General features: G+C 33.1%; 1 long non-coding RNA gene across 1 annotated transcript in view; it reads left to right on the forward strand.

The window, feature by feature from the left end:
• LOC138122770 (uncharacterized) overlaps nt 1–13,589 on the forward strand; it is a 186,709-nt gene that overhangs the window by 84,361 nt on the left and 88,759 nt on the right. The gene's annotated exons all lie outside the window — the stretch shown is intronic.

The raw sequence follows: 13,589 nt of genomic DNA on the forward strand, positions 1-13,589 counted from the left end.
ATAACCCTTTGTGGTAAAGGGTTATTATTGAGCTGACCTGATGATAACGGAAATTGCCGGAAGACGAAACCTGTCCATTATTAATAATCGTCAGGAAATAACGGCGTTCTACAAGATCATCAATAACTTCACTCGCAAGCCCAACAACGGATTAATGCTGCGAACATTATTTATAATTAAGCGAAATACGTCTTTTTTGTTTTGTTGATCGTTCCAATAAAGGATAACAAGGTATTGCAGAAATATAAACTGGAGATTTATGGAAACCAGTTGTATTATAACGCTACGAGATATCCATAGTTTTGGTTGTTGAAATTTTGTGAAAAAACAGGACTTGGTGAATGACAGTGAACTTTTTGGATTTATTTTTGAAAAACAGGAGTCACCATAGAGAATTGGTGTAGTCTTTGCCTCTCGAGGTATTAGTTGTCTCAATAGAACAATCATAATCGAATGCAGGTTTCACGGCCGTTGGCAATAGTCTGGATTGCTGGGTAGCAATCCAAACGACCGCGGTACCACCCGGAAAACAATATCCCTAGAACAATCATACTTTTTGTGGCCAAAAATCATCTTTCAACGTTTAAGATTTTATCCTTGTTAGACATATAACATGATGATTATTGATTTACAATAACAAAAAATTCCCGAAGTTAGTGACATAATGACAAGTTAATTGCAGATGTCTGTTTCTTGTCGTTACCTTAACAGATATCGGATTTCATTATTGATTGCAGTTGCTAATTCTGTTACCAATAGTGAATCTATTGTTATTTAGAAATTTACCTCTTGAATTCACCAGCAAGATGTGCAAATTTAAAATTGAATTTTAATTTAATTGATTTAGAACAAGGATGACCAACGTATTTGTTGCTGCGATCGATTTACACATATTATGTACTTAGTTAAAATTATGACGTGTTTTGCGCCCTCCGCTGCAGTTTAAAGCAAAAAATTGGGATGGAGCCGAGTCGAAGACCCGGCCTAGTAACTTACCCGACATCAATTTAAACCAATCTGAATTGACCCGAGATACCTACCTTGTCCGTATTAACCCACATAAGTCGTCTTCTAATTCTCGCAAATAGTAAATATCATTTCCAACATAAGACACTTGGTTAAAAGTTAAACGTTAAAGCAACGCTGAAAAATTCTTAACCTATTGCGCTATTCTTTAAGCTAAAATTTTAACCAAAAGTCGTTAAAATTTAACTCAAGTTGCTAATTTTTAGCGGGTGGCCATACCCATGCCGTTAAACATTAACTTAGGTACGTCAAAACGGTCCCAAACTACACATAGTGGCGTTCGCAATGAATATTCTTTTGCTGCTTAAACTGGAAAGAAGGCGACAAATGTAAGTATATAACATGTTTGAGTTGATACCTACTAATTAGGTACTTTCATTTATACAGTGAGGAGCAAAAGTAACGCAACAATTCGATAAATTATAAACTGTTGAGTTTTGAAAAAAAGAACAAAAACAGGCTGATTTTTTAATTTGAATTTCATGTTTATTGACGTAACATTTTTTTTATATAAGGTGTTCCAAAGTACCTAATGACGTCATCATCTATTTTTTTAAATAATATCTGTTCACGTTGGATTGAACATTAGTGGTGCAAATCGCACACATTTGGCATACTTTCATATGAGTTGTCATAGTAACAGATCAGTCATTTGCACCACAGCGGTTCTTCCCAACGTGAACAGCCTATAGCAACCTATATTTATTCGTGATAATTCTGATAGGTCATTTAACTGTCAATATGACAGCATACAAATTTTAACCGCTTACAATTAAAAAACTTGAGAAAAAAATTGTTGAAAATATTTTTTTTTAAATTATTTTCTTTATTAATGATTAATTTATTAACTAAATAGTTAGTACCGAAAGACATTGCTATTAAGTTAGTATCATTTGGACTTGAAGAAATTATTAATCAACAGGGAATAAAATAAGACAAACAGGATTTTTCTAAAGTAATTTTTTGTTCGTGTTTGATTATTTATTGTTGAAAACCTTCAAATGATACTAGTTGCTGTGATGATTTCAATTTGCTTTTTGGTTGATCCTTTTCACACATTTTGCTAAATGGGGGGTGGAATTGTATTATTTATAATAAACAAACGTTTTTCTTACCCATACCAATGTAGTCTGCAACAATTTGTTGAGGTTAGGTATAATTTTGCTGTTCCTCCAGCTGACAGTGATTTGCGGCGTTGCCATATGCATTTGTACGGTTCCGTGCCTGACTTCATTCTTCAAAATAACCGAGAATGGTTTTTTTTTAACATGAGTGAAAAAGCTCAATTTACACACGAACTCGTTAAATAAACTACTAATTTTGAGATTATCAGCGATAGTAACATTTATTTGAAATTGTTCTTAAGAATGTCAAGTCATTTGATTATTGTTTGTCCCTTTTACTTCTTTATTTTTAGGTTTCTCTACAAATTACTATATCGAGGCCTTTTTTCTTTTCCCAGATTTGAGTAGATCGTAGATCTAGTAGATAATGTCACAAGTTCCTATAAAAAAATATATTCGAGGTAACGTTCACTCTTGAAGTTGAGTGTTGAAGATAGATTCCTTGATAACTTTTTTATTCTTCAAGAAATTTTGATAATTTTTAGGTCAGTGCCGTGTCATTGGAAATTGTGTGGGACAGTTTATTTGAATCTTGAAGGCTTGGGGCAGAAAATCTTCAGACCTTAAAAATAATAATTTTTTAACTTGATTTTTCCAATTTTTGAGATCATGTTGAAAATATAAAATCAACCATTTTGGAGATAACGAAATTAACGATTAATATTTAAATTTTTATTTGACCGAAATTAATATTGTAATAAATAAACAATTTGCGCCAGCTAAAACAAGATGAAGTCCTCTAAGGATAACAGTTATCTACTGTTGAAATAGCAGAAAAAATGTTTTTTCAAAATCTCGTTTAGGCGGCACTAGTAGAGACAATAGAACCACAATAGGAGAATTTGAACCATTCAAATGAAATTGGAGAAAATAAATAAACAATATAATTAATAATAATAAATGATTAAATTAAAAATTAATTTAATCATTTATTAATATTAAACGAATGAGCAAGCATTAAAAGGGGTATTTGCATTGAGTATTTAATGTCAAATTTCACAGTAAAGCTTCATATGTGTGAAATTAATTTGTTTATAAATTTTGGTGGTATTTTTTGTTCTCGATTGTTTGTTTTTGTAAATATAATCTATTAAGTCACAAAAAAAATAAAATTGAGCAATCACCCTTGTTTATTTAAAGATTTGAAGATATTACTATTAATCGTGCGAATAAAAATTTGAACTTTCAGCGTTAAATCCGTTTATCTCCAAAAGGGTTAACTTCATCGACACCAAACAAATACATCTTTTTCAGGTAAAAGGTCAAATAGTATTTTAAAAATGTTCTTAAAAATTAAAAAAATCAACCAACATTTTTTTAAGGTTAGTGGACTGTGCCCGCAACTTCTCAAGAGCGTTATCCAGCATTCAAAGACACTGTCCCAAATAAAATAGTTTCAAATATTTCAAAGTTTTGTTAGACGTATTTCCAAAAATATTGCTGGTAAAAATAGTATTTAGACAAAAATGTTTTTCACTCAATGAAATTCACATGTTTAGTAATCATCAGTGAAAGCTAGTAAACAATTTCTCTTTATTCTTATATTATCGAATTAATACCTTCAATGTGTTACAAAAGAAATACTTATTAATGTTGTAATATTTTTTTACAAATTATCAAATTTCTACGAAGTATTGTTCGTACACATTTTAGGGTATTAAAAATGTATAATTGGCTTTGTTTAAATAACAATATGTTTGGAAAAATAATTTGCATTGTTTGTGGAAAAACGGGATTATCTCGCGCTGACACAAAAAGATGCTCTCTATTGTTCCAGTAAAATTTTGACGTAGGAAGTTGGTAATAAATGTAATTATAACCGTTTCTGTTTGAAGTGTTGATAATATTTTCACGCAACAAGAAAAATTAGGAAATACATATTGTATATTCAACAATTTGTTACGGCGTAGTACAAAGTAAAAAAATAGGTGTGCATCATTTATCAAAACCGAATGAGATAAACTGAAAGTCAAACAAGCCGATTTATGACAGAAATATGTATAGATATTGCCAAAACTCATTTTGCTGTGATAGCATCACGAGTAAATTGGAAATTATTGCTTAAATCTTTGGATGACGTTAATTTTGAAAAAAAATACGTTTTTTGTTTACACATTTTCGGAATCTTGTGCGTGGGGCAAAAGCAAACAGGTCCACCTGGTGGTAGGTAGACATATTGTTTTAAGGGTTGATGTATTTAAATATCAAATATTTGTGTGTCCGAGTTTGGACCACCCATGACGGTTTCGTCGAGGTGTTAACAAGCTTCTCCGGTATTTTTATGCACGGTCCCGGCTGTCAATGGAAAAAATATCTGGTTGCATTAACACGTTTTTATGCCATCTAGACTTTTATTATGACTAAATTCGAATTGTCTTGTGAATTAAAGGCGAGTTTACGGCTTTAATTGCGACGGAAAAGTCGGCGATTCGAGGTGAAACGAAAATTACGAGTGACGGACGAAAATAGAAGTCGACGGGGCAGCAATTAGCGAGCAATTTGTGAAAGAATAATTCAATAAAAGTGCACCGGAAAAATATTTACAAACGAAGTATGTACAAAAGCCTTATAATCTCAATTTTATGAAAAATATTAAAGCAAACACTGCCGGAAATGTCTATAGACAGAGAGATTGCCGATCAAAATATAGAGAGGAGGAGATCACTGACTATCGACTTTAAATATTTACACTTGTTTTTATAAGCGAGAAAATGAGTTTAGAAATAAAGAGACAACGCTCGTTTGCAATGAGATTTCAATTAAAACGGAACGCGTACGGACACCGATTTTCAACAATGATGAACTGCAGCCGCAGTCAATACACTTTGCTGTAATTATTCATTTTATAGGAATAAACTGTTTTCTCTTGGCACGGTGTTTATTTTGAAGGCAGTTCATGTCACGATTTTGAAATATTGCCAAATACTATTTATTACAGTGTGAAATCGCCGAAACTCTGACGCCGACAATATACGCAATACAATATTCGTTTTAAAAATGTATTCCATGATCGCTGCCATGTTTTTACATTTTTACTGCAGTACCTAATTGTCGTCATAAAGCAATAGATTTTATCGTTGAATTAAATAAAATTTGTGATTTTCAGAAAAGTGAAGTATGAAAATGGCTATTTATATAAAATAAAGTTTTAGGGGACGAATTGTGATTCAGGACGAGGCGACGAAGTACGTGTTGCATACAAGACTTTTTTGCACGAGTTCTCTAAACCACCAAATTTATTTAAATATCTTAAATAAAAAATTTAAAAACACGCCGCAAAATGGATCTTTAGGAGCCTAGTAGATACGCTAAAGTTGCTATGACAACACTTTATAGGATTCTTTTTTTAATTCAATACAATACAATACAATCCTCTAAAGTGTTGTCGTAGTAACTTGCGCGTACTAGGACCCTAAAGATCCATTTTGCGATGGGTTTTGAGTTTGCAAAATAGTCATTTTAGAGAGCGAATGCAAAAAAGCAAATTTTTGTTTTCAATTACCAATCCTGTTAGTCACTGCATTATAAAAGTCCAAACACATTTACCACACAGAGTAAAGTAGTTTTTGGCTGTCTATAATTTTTCGGAAAACTAGATAATGTATTACAGAAATGTTTTTGTGCTAGTTCTGAATAAATAGAAAAATCTAGTTTATTATGATACGAGTCTTATTTTGTAGCACTCACGGGTTTAGGGCACGACGAGCTTGCGAGGAGTGCCATGGAGGAGTAGATAAGTGCTGCAAAATGCCTTAAAACGAGATATTATACACTGTTTTTCCACTTTGCACCTTTTAAGCCATTTTAACATTAACATTTTTCAAATTTGGGGAATTTTGTCGTGGTTGGCAACAAATGTCATATGGTTTGGAAGATTCAAATTTCGCAACTCCATAAAAAATCTAATGGGATGAGATTGAGAAGCCGCGCAAGGGCCTCAATAAGTCCTCTTTGGAATTATAAATTAAGCGCCATTTTTGGAGTAGTTTGGGTTTCAAAAATATGACTTTGGACCTTCTTTGATTTGTTGATATCGAAATTCGGCCAAGTGAATAACATTTTCTTACGAAAATAATAAATTTTTTTCACGATCGGGAGTAGAAATCAACTTTTCGGATGTCAATATCGTGACAGAAGTAGAGCAAATATTTGCTCCCTAGGGAGTTTTCATTTTTTTGACAGTTGTGACAAAAATCTAATGGGAGTTTTCATTTTTTTTGACTGTTGTGACAAAAATCTAATTGTGTTGTCAAGGCAACTACTAATTCCATTAAATTCATCGAAAGATGACAACTCATTTGTCATCATTTTTTTATTCTTAAAATTTGAGATTTTTGTGCTGTTTCTACTCCCTACCGTGAAAAAAATAGTATATATACTTCTGGAGAGAATGCTCATTTTTCCCTCGGTGCTTTGTAGCCCTCGGGCTTCGCCCTCTGGCTACAAACTGCACCTTAGGAAAAATCATGCATTTCTCTCCCTCAATATATAATATACTATTTTGTGTGAAATTTGATGCAAAATTGAAATGTTGTTGCTATTCTGCTGTCACATTTAAAATTTTTTATCTCACGAACTATCAGTCCAAAGTTCGTACATGGTGCACAGTGATGAATCAGAATTTAATAATTTGTCTAAATCTGCAAAAAAATGGATGGTGAACACGTCATTACGCGAAAACGAAAAGTGGAGGAAAAATGAAAATGATTTAAAAATGTTAATAAAGTAACATTGATTTGCTTGAGTTTTTTTTTTTTAGAAAAGCTCAACGGTTAATAAAATATTTCCATTATTCTGTACTTTTGACTCTTACTAGTCTTACTGTAGATGTGTCTACGTTGATGACATGACGTAAGGCAACATAATTAGAATCAAACTTAAGTGCAACAATAAGCAAAGCATAAATGAAGTCTCAGTGTATCAAGTGTACCTACTTACCTATATAAATTACTGATAAAATTATTTTGAAATAAAATTTGACTTTTAGGTTCAATTTGTGATAAATAAATGTTGGTTAATTTTTTAATTCTCACGTACCTATGTCCTGACTGTAGGTACTCGAAAATTTAGTTGAAAACAAGGGAAAATTTGATATTATATATCCTAAATCGCAGCTGCTATCGCTAAATAATAACAGTAATCAAAAATGACGCACCGTTGCATCATTTTTAGATGTCTGCAACTATCTAATTATTAATTAACCATAAAAAAGATTTGATTTTTATGTTCACGTAGTAGGTAGATGTTAAATTCAAAATGTTTCTATGTTTTTTTTTAATCTGAAAGCTGATATTAAAAAATAAAAATATGTTTCGGTTAAAAAATGTAAAAACTTGTTGCTTTATTATTGAGGCCCGGTTTATTCACCTTCAAGTAAATTGGTACATCCATTGTAATTAGCGTTCAAATAAAGTTACTTGAAGGTGAATAAACCGGGCCTGAGAGTAATTAATAGATATCTTGTAATAGATATTTTTTGATGCCAAATCATAGTTACATGAAAAATATGCCCTAGTAATACCCCGAATCAAGTTGATGATTAGTTCACATGCACGAGGGATATTTTGCTAGAGTATTTCCTGAAAAAAAAAATGTGAATATGAAATTGCTTTATTTTTTAAGAAATTCTTCTGTAATATGTATTTTCCATCCAACAGTCTAGATTAAATTTTTGAAGGAAATAGTTTTGGAAATTAATTTAGAAGTGTATTTTTTATTTTTATTTATTTTATAATATTAGAAGCACATATTATTAAACAAAACTGCAACAAAAAAATTGAAATACTTATTTAATGTCTCTGTTCTGCTCGGTGATGATTGATGAAGATAGAATTTTTTCTAAAGTAAATCTCACTCTTAATAGATAGCATATTTATGTTTTTTTTAATGCCGATGAAAATTTTATAAACCATTTCGGGAATGAAATGAGAACCTTTTTTTTTAAATAAAATGTACATACAAATTTTTTTGTTCCATAAACTGTGTCATGAATGAGTAGACAATTTTCAATTTGTGTGCAAATTAGAATTTTAATTATAACTCGACTTACACCGCGTGACAATGAATAATACGTAATAAAAATGAAATTAATCTTGAATAAAAAATGATGCGACAAGTCGTTCACTTAGATTTGGCGTTAGCGCCCTAGCCTGTCAACCGTGGATATAATAAAACCGTAAACCAGGTGCACGTCAAAGAATAATAAAATAATTGGTCAATGACTTAACAGAATCAAACTGAGTTATCAGTCGATATCAGACGAGCTGTCAACGATCGTCGCGATGAGTCGGTAATTGGGTGATATTTCAGCCAGGCTTTGCTAGGGGATGAGGCCCCCACGTGCTGAACAGTGACTAAGCTTGTACAAACATGGGAGCCCCAAGACGGATTGGTAATACTTACAGCAACAAGACCATCTCCATCATCGAACAATAACACAAATTCGATAGTACCTAATGTTTTTTCGGGTTTAATTAAATCACCCAACTGTTAATTTTACTGTTACACTTACAACAAAAACAGAAGGCACCATTTTGCTCCATATTTTTTATTAAGGCACGAAAGTGCATTGTACTAAAACCAAAAATTATTGTCTGGACAATTTTTAACAATTGAGAGGGGTTGGTCATGGAAGGGTTGCGTTTTCACAGTATGGAATAAAATTTCATGGCTCTGCGCCCAAGGACAGGTCATCTACCTGTTGTTTTTGTGGTGTCCTTGTTTTGACACACATACCTGGCGTTTTCGAGGTTATTATTGAATGTGATTATTATTTCTGAGTGTGCTCTTTACATCGTGGTGTTATGATAGGACTTTAGGTGCGGCTCCGGGGGGCAGGCACGTACGCAAACACAGTCCACCCTTCCGTGCACCCTTTTAATCAAACTATCGGACCATCTACAGAAGAGTTTTCAATTATTAATAAATAATTTATGGGAGAATCGTTGAAATTCGAGAGTTTTAACTTTTGACAACGTGCTAAAACGGAGTGACGGCGATGATGACATAAAATCTTCTATTCCGTACCATCAGAAGATGTTGAAAGCTTTTGTATGTGTGTGGTCCATAAAAGGAGTGCTGAAGAGTCTTCAGTGCGGCGATTGTCTCGACTGAATATGTTCAAGTGCTACTTTATTTCTGATGGAACCGAACACGATGAAACGTTTTCAGATTCATTCCTCACAAATTATCAGAGATTCGTATTACCGTGACATTTAAATCTGCCTACTTGTGGGATGCTGTCGAGACGCGATTTAAAAATTTTATTCGGACGCTATCACGATTTTCAATATGTTACACGTGGTGGGTTATAAAGTTTTCAAACCCACACATTCTCTAATAATTTCGAACTGTAAAATGATTTTTTATCGACACGTATAGTGGGAAAGACGTTGAGTGGTTTTTTATAATGGTCGAACAGTAGCACTCTTTGTTGACTGAGATGATGCAGGCTGAATGTGTGAATTGATAAAGAATAACATGTTTTTTAATGAACGTGAAGTGAATACCACACCTGACAAATGTCGAAATACGGGAGCTTCTCCACTCGTTCTTGTTTGTTTCCATCATCATGGTTTTATAACATTTGTTTAAATTAAGAGTAATATTGTTGTTCTATTTGTTTGTATCGGGTTTATTACTTTGTTTGTTTTGCGGTCGGGACAACAAAGATAGTATAAATTACTTATAATTGCACCTCAAATATTTTTTAACCTTCCAACCGAAGAACTAATCCAATTAGGTTTTAATAAAGTGTCGTAAATGTCGTAAACTGGGCTACTAACGTAATCATTTTTATAACCGAACACCAATTTATTTGTTGTAACGTGCGATCGAAAAAGAAATAAATCGAGTAAGCCGTGACTATCATGGTTCGGTTGGCAGCACTAGTTTAAATATTTAACAACCGTCAAGTTTCTCTATTAAAAGTTTGAGGAGTTAGATACGTTTTTTTGACAGCAGCACATTTAAGCTTGAGCTTACTCGATTATTTTTTTTATTATGAGAAACAATGGTGGGAATATTACACTACTCAAAAAGTAAAAGTAGTCGCTTTTTGAACTTCCATATTTTTTTATATCTTTATCTTAAGAGATTTGGATCAAACTTGGAACATTGAACCGTCGTTGATTCAAGTAATTACAAAACTGTACTCGAATGCTTCTTGTTGTAAGCAACTTAGAGCCTCAAATATTCCAACAATACAAAAACTAAAATGAAATCACTTAAGCAGACTTTGGGCCATTTTAGTCTTAAACAATCTTAGATCAGCCTGACAGTTCACTAACATTTACAAGAATCAATGGCTCAGCAATTAACGTCGATAGAAATTAGTAGAGCTGTAACGTTACCTGAAAAAGAATATTCACAACGTTATGTTGCCCAACAGCTTGGGGAACTGTGTGGAAGCTTTGGAAACGATACCGAGAAACAGGTACCGTAACAAGGCGAGCAGGTACAATTCGGAAGAGAAAAACCACTGTAGGTGATGACGATGAGCGTTTTCTGCGACTGCAAGCCCTTCGAAATCGCAAACATACTGCGCGGGACCTGCAAGAGGATCTAGTGAGTCTCTTGTTCCTCTTGGAACAAGAATTAGCGACCAAACCGTCCGCAATAGGCTAAGAGAAGCTGGGTTAAGAGCAAGACATTCTGCAAAAGAGCCTAAAGTGACCAGAGAACATCGTCAAAGAAGATTTGAATTTGGAAGAGAACACTGGCAACTTCGTTATGTTTAGCGATGAGTCCAACTTTGTTCTGTCAGGTAATGATGAAGATGTAAGAGTCTGGACTCTGCAGGAGGGCTGGAGAACGTTTCATGCCAAATACAGTACATGAAATCGTCCCTTTTGGTGGTGGATCCATAATGGTGTGGGGTGGAATGACAGACAATAAACGCCCGCAAGGACCTTATTGTTATTCGCAATGGTGGACAATGGTGGACTCGAAGGTACATGGACGAGATCCTAGAACCTTAAGTGATCCGAAGAGCAAATGTTGTTGCTCAAAATTTTATTTTAATGCAAGATAATGCCAGGCTGCACATTGCTCACATCGTCACTGATTATCTTGATGATCACAATATCCGCAAAATGATTGGCCGGCATGCAGCGCAGACAGAATCCAATCGAACATGTTTGGGATCAATTAGGGAAACGTGTTCGACGACGTCCAAATCCTCCAATTACAACTGAACAGTTGGAATAGGCTTTAATTGAAGAATTTTCCCCAAGATGCTTTGCGAAGGCTTCGTAGCCTGCCACGACGCTGCGCAGCACTTGTGTAGGCAAGAAGAGACCACACTAGATATTAACATTAGAATTGATGCAAATTATCCAAGTTGTCAGACTTTTTTTAAATTTGAATTGATTTCAACCTCTTTATTTTAGCACATGTTAGTACATACATAAAAGTTAGTTAGGTGGTTCCACTGTTTTCTTGTTTTTAATTTGTGGTTCCTTACATATTCCAAGTTTGATCCAAATCTCTTAAAATATAAAAAAAATATCCAACTCCAAAAAAGTTTTATTTTTTGAGTAATGTAGGTATTTCATTTCGAACTAGATATATTTTTTTTTACCTAGAGATAATTTCATAGGTGCATGGTTTCAATTTAATTATAATGCCATGAGTATAACTATTAAGTATTATTAATAAATTTTACCATTCTCTTTATACGAGTATATGCAATTGATTGTAATGTCTATATTTGAATTGGTGTTAATCAACATTGCTCTAAATTTCTAATATTTATACGCATAATTGATATTGTTATTGGATCAATCAAGCTTTAAAGTAAAACGTTCGAATAAGTGGTTTAATAAATACATCCACACCCAATACTTTATTTGTACATTTTTTATAAAAATTCTACACATATAGGCACAAATGAAAAATTTTATTTTACATTTCTTTGAGATGAATATTTTTTTAATTAATTGACATAGTGAGCTAACGAACTCATCAGATTTATTGGTTAAAGCTTTAAACCTTTTAGTCGCTGACTAACATTGGCGTCGGACATTCTCGAACTGTTGTGATAGAAAATAATTTTTGACCTAAGACATGCATCACCATGAAAGATTTGTAGTCTACTTTTGATGACACAAAAAAAAAACGCACAACAACAAGAAAGGATTTGTGGATTTCTGGAAAAATTTGTTACATAAACCTTGGCTTCTGGTTTATTTTAAGTCAAAAGCTCGGAGTTAAAACACAAGAATTGCGCATCTAATGCTAATGGGCTGTTTTTGATTCACTATTTGCCATTAGGACATAATGTAACAGGAGAAAACGTAGAAGATGAAGAAGTTTGAAGAAGAAATGTAAATAAACACTTCAGCATCGTAATATGAAATGTAGAATAGTCCTTAAACGGGTAGGTTGAATTTTCTTAGTCTTTTGTTGTAGATTCAAAAACTATTTTTGTTTTTTTGAAGTAAGAATTCACCGATTTGTTTGCGTAGTCTATGGAACCAAATCGGAACTCAACGAGCATGAACTATGGATCTTACCTTTTAAAGTGGCGAATAAAAAGAAATCACCAAGTACCAAAGGTCAGCACGATAGGGTGATCTTCCTAATAATTTTGTTTTTGATGTCTCCAAATGTGCTTTGTCTGTTGCCTAGTACAATTGAATAAAACATTGTCGTGCAAAATTATTTTGCTCTGTCGTAAATTATAAATTTTAAACATTTCTGAGAGGCATCTTATTGTGCACCATTGTGTGTTAATTGTGCATTGATTTAAATAAAATAATCAATCATCTCTCTTTTCTCTTCAAGAATGCTTCAATTGAGTTGGATTTGTATATCCAGATTGTTCCTTAAAGTTCTGTGGGAGACTTGGTCTTTGTTTTCTTCAGTAACAGCAGAGTTGGTGTTCTTTCACGTTATGATTAACATGAACGAAAGCTACCGAAAGCAAAACGCAGCCTTTCAATGCATTGGTTTGCCGCAAAATACTTTTTACTTCTAAAATTGTCTCTTATACGTTTTTTTGGGATACCTACCTAGATATTCGCCAAGGGCAAAAGTGCGTTCCCCTTTGAACTTTCGCCACCTTATCTGTATTAGTTTTGAGATTACTTAACGATTATTTCTGTTTAAATTAATCAACAATACAAATAAAGTTTACTTGTGATTGGATTTATTTTATTTTAGATTTCATCTGTTGATGTCATGCTAATTTTTATTTTTCTTGACAACAAATAGTCACAATCATCAATCTTAAGAAAAGGAACCAGCAAACTTTAAAATGGTGGTTATTATGGGAAGTAAGAAAACAAGTTGGACGGCATCATTATTTTTTCATTTGCAGCTTCGGCTAAAATAGTTGACGCTGGGATATGTATCAACTTCTGGGAATGTTTCTTATTTACTTGTTTACAGTACATTGAAATTTTATCCATAATGTTATAGTTGACGTTTACAGATTGT

The sequence above is a fragment of the Tenebrio molitor genome, chromosome 2, assembly GCF_963966145.1.
Source record: "Tenebrio molitor chromosome 2, icTenMoli1.1, whole genome shotgun sequence".
Lineage (NCBI taxonomy): Eukaryota > Metazoa > Arthropoda > Insecta > Coleoptera > Tenebrionidae > Tenebrio > Tenebrio molitor.